The 4,507-nt window shown below is 43.7% G+C and overlaps 1 pseudogene; it reads right to left on the bottom strand.

Moving 5' to 3' along the window:
* Nucleotides 1-473: 473 nt before the first annotated feature.
* LOC119805766 lies at nt 474-2,879 on the bottom strand (annotated as a pseudogene).
* Between the last annotated feature and the right edge of the window lie 1,628 nt (nt 2,880-4,507).

The raw sequence follows: 4,507 nt of genomic DNA, 5'->3' as shown, positions 1-4,507 counted from the left end.
ATTGTCCTTAGTGACCTCCCAAACAGAAACTGTAAAGTCCCCCTCCCCTCAGCCATCCCATTCTGTCAACCTCCTGAATACTCCAAATACCCTCCCCTCTGAGAAAGCTGCTGAAAGAAAAAGAATGATGCTGGCCAGGGACAAAGACATGAGATTGACAACAGGCCTCAAAATTAAAACTCAGAAGCTGCAGGTCCTAGACTGGCTTTTACAGTGGTCTCATTTTGCAAATTAAAATGTCTCAAGGGGCTGAAGAGATGGCTCAGCGGTTAAGAGCACTGCCTGTTTTTCCAAAGGTTCTGAGTTCAATTCCCAGCAACCACATGGTGGCTCACAACCATCTGTAGTAAGGTCTAGTGCCCTCTTCTGGGCTGCAGGCATACATGCAGACAAAATACTGAGAATGCTGTACATATAATAAATAAATAAATCTTTTTTAAAAAAGTCTCAAACTCATAAATTCAAAGACAATTTCATATGTAAACCATGTTGACTTCAGAGCCAGTCACAACCCACTTTCAACCAGTAACAGAGAAATTGGTAAATATGCAGTATTTCTCATTCTTATGACCAGTGTATGTCTTCAGGCCTCTGCCTCTGCTGTAATCCCAGTTTAAGAGTATTGTCCAAAGTTGCAGTGAGAATATATTTGCCATTTGGAGAAAATTTTACAAAAGACAAGGGAGGGTTACCATCATCAACGAGTATTTTTAAACATTGGCCTGAAGCAGCATCCCCAATTTTACAAAGACCATCATAGCTCCCCAGCACTATCAAGGACCCATTGCAATTAAAATGTACTGCAAAGATGGGATCCAAATGAGCAAAGTCTTAGGCACTTTCCTGTTTTCACCTCTCATCGAAGGATCCTGAAACAACGAGGTTGGATGGCGGGATGAAATTACAGAAGACAAAATCACTGCGTCCTTTTGGTGTTTTCAACCATTTTCCAGATCTCACATCCCATAACGTTAGAGTTTTGTCATCTGAGGCAGAAACGAGACGACTAGAACCTGAAGACCAGGCAACATCTGGTATTTCCAGATTATGACCATAGTGTTTTCTTATATTTCCCATCATATGCCCCCCAAATTATAATTAGTGTATCAGCAGCAGAACTTGCTAGCCATTCTCTGTTAGGACTAAATTTAACTGATGAGTGTCCCTCAAGAGGAAGTCTGACAGCATAGTTGGGTTCCTGCGGTTCTCCTGCCCGCCCGCTGGGTGGCAGAGGTGAGGACCGACTGCTGTGCTCCCTCTGCTCAGTCACTGTAGCTCTGCTCTAGTTTGCGCAGCTGTCTGGCCCCGAGCCTTGCAGAAGAAAATTGCTGTTCCGAGGCGCACCGTTTGGATTGTAACATGAGCTTGTCTTTAGGGTCGCACAGAATCAGCAGCGAGGTTTGGACCACTCTCCTCTCGCTTTCTTTGGTAGCATCAGAGAACTGGGTCACAGTGGTTCTGAGATCGGTACTCTTGCTGGGTGCTCTTAAAGGACTAGGCCGTCAATTGGGGCTTAAGGGAGCTGCACAGAAAATCCTCTTCCACGCCCTCCCCAGCTCCAAAGCATCTGGGAATGGTGAGAAACTGAGGACGCCGCACTAAACAGAATTCGAGAAGGCTCAAGAAGAGATGGGGATGCACCACAGCGCAGGCCCACAACCACCAATGGGACTTACTCATGCCTAAGAAAGTAAACGTTTGCTTCCGGTCCTCCTGGACCCTGCCCCTGAACCCGGGCAGTGAGAGGCTTGGGTGCAGAAAGGGGCATGGCCCGCGGGCACTTCAGGAAGACTGTGAGCATAGCTGGCCTCTGCCCCCGCCCTCCTCTGATGCTGAGTTTGGCAGCCACAAGTTCTGCTTAGTATGGCTAGGGAATGAAGCAGAGCGATGCACAGATTATAAATCTAGTGGCTTAAAATTCTTTTATAGATGTTTAGGAAACCCTAAGATCTACATCTTCCTCTGCCAATCAGTTTTGGCGCATGCCTTTAATCCCAGCATTCAGGAGGCTGAAGCAGATGGATATCTTGTGCATTTGGGGTCAGTCTGGTCTACTGAGTGAGTTCCAAGACACCTTCACAAGACTGTCTCAGGAAAAAAAAAAAAGCGAGAAACAAAAGCAAACAAAAAACAAGGTTATGATGGAAGAAATCAGCAAACCTTTGGTTCTTAGCCCGGATACTTTATGCTTCCGTAAGAAATAGATAAGTAAAGTTTTTGGAGCTCTGTCTTGTTAATCAGGCAAATTTGCTTGCCGGTATCCTCTTTAGAACTACGGAAGCAGTTTGTTTCAGTGCATAGTTTTTACTGGTGCTTTGTAATAAAGGTGGTTTGTAAGGAAAGGAACCCTCCTTGCTTCACTTTCCAAGTGCTGGGGCTGCAGACATGGAGCATCATTCCCATTCTTGAGGGGGCAGGGACAGAGGTGTTGAGGCAGGGTTTCATTGTATCCCAGACTTGCTTAGATAGAATGTAAGGTAACCTTACTACCTTGGCTTCCAGAGTACTGAGACTATAGGGTTGTTACCCCTCCTGGCTGCCTCTTAGTCTGGTCTTTTCTTTTCCATGATGTTAACGTGGGGTGCTGAGAATTTCCACCTCCCACCCCTTTGGTCTTCAAGACAGGGTTTCTGTGCATAGCCCTGGCTGTTCTGTAACTCTCTCTTTAGACCAGGCTGGTCTTGAACTTAGGGACCTACCTGCCTCTACCTCCCAAATGCTGGAATTAAAAAGCTTGCACCACCACCAGTAGGCAGTGATGGGAATCTTCAGTCCTCTGGAATAGCAACAAAACCTCTTACCCGTTCGATTCCATCTCTGTTGTGTATATTGTGCGGGGCTATGGGTGGCACAGAGGCCACCTTGTGAGTTAGCCTCATCATTGCCAGGTATGGTGAAAGGCAGGTCTCTTTATCCACTGAACCATCTGCTTTCTATTTTGAGACAGTTTCTCATTCCACAGCCCAGACAAGCCTTGAACTGGTGTCAAATTCAACCCAATCCTGTCAGTCTAGGATGAACAGGGATAAGCCACCACACCCAACAAAATTACTTCCTTTCTCCCACTATCATGGATTATGGTGATTCATTTGTTAGGCATAAGGGGTTTTTTTTGTGCACATCTGCACTGTGTTTAAGCAATAACCTCAGGGTCAGAAGAGGGCGTCCAATCATCTTAGAATGCTGCACATAGGTGCTGGGGATCCGATCCAGGTACTCTAAAGAGCAGCCAAAACAAAGGTTCTCAACCTTCCTAATGCCCCAACACCTTAATTTCATGTTGTGGTGACCTCCAATCATAAAGTTATTTCATTGCCACTTCATAACTTTGCTGTTATAAATCAATGTAAATATCTGATATGCAACCATTGTGCAAGAGTTGTTTGATATCCCCCAAAGGGGTCATGGCCCACAGAGAACCACTTAGCCACATCTGAAGCCCCAACTATTATAATTTCTGATAGGGTTGGTGGTTATAAACCATATTATCAAAACTTCCTATATTTATTAACCCATCAAAAATGACATTGTAGCCTGGAGGTGGTGGCATATCCTTTTAAGACCAGCAAGAGGCAGAAAGGCAGATCTCTGTGAGTCTGAGACCAGCCTGGTCTACAAAGTGAGTTCCAGGAGAGTCAGGACTGTTACACAGAGAAACCCTGTCTGAAAAACGAACAAAAAACATTGCATAACAAATTTTAGGCTTTATTTCAAGTAAATATGTATTTCTCTAATATCTAGGAAGCCAAAAGGAAAACATGGGTACAACCTTAGAGCTAAGATGGGATGCTGAGTCCAATAAACACGTCACAGGTATGAGGGACAAAGGTATGCAGATTTAACATGTGGGTAGAACTAAGAGATAGCTTTTCCTTTGAAAAGAGTACTGGAGTATTCACTTCTTGATGTGTAGGAGACCTTGTTTCTACATAGCATCAAGGACTTATGAAGAAAAAAATGAAGGTGCGTGGTTGATCGGCAGTTATGATTCACAAGACTAGCTTTAATATATATAATTCAGTTTTAATAAAGGAAAGGAAAGGAAAGGGAACTTACAAATCCAAGGTTCCAGCGAGGAGTGCAGGAAAACAAAGAGCAGGCGGGCCATAGGCCCGCAAGATTTTATGAGTCAATATCAGCCTAAGGGGGACACGCCTTTAGCCAAAGGGGGACACGCCTTACAAAACAAGGTTTTTGGCTAGGCTTCCCCTTCATCTCCCCCTTTTGCCTAAATAAGACAGAACCAAACCAAATACAACTATATTCAGTAGGAACAAATAATAAATATAAAATTACAAACAACAAATAATATTAAGAAGAAACATATAACAAAAGTTTTACTAAACATTCTATTTCAAGGAGTCTAAATAATGTAGAGGGTAACTACAATTATCTAATCTTCAACCCCATCAAAGATCTGAGAAGGGAAGTAATATTACTTAAGCAACCAGGAAGTACAAACAAGAAACTTCCAAAATGTGCAACAAATGATGGAGACAACTAACTA

This window comes from Arvicola amphibius, unplaced genomic scaffold (genome assembly GCF_903992535.2).
Source record: "Arvicola amphibius unplaced genomic scaffold, mArvAmp1.2, whole genome shotgun sequence".
NCBI classification, from domain to species: Eukaryota; Metazoa; Chordata; class Mammalia; order Rodentia; family Cricetidae; genus Arvicola; species Arvicola amphibius.
The sequence above is the reverse complement of the archived record's forward strand: the minus strand, read 5'-3'. Positions and strand labels throughout refer to the sequence as shown.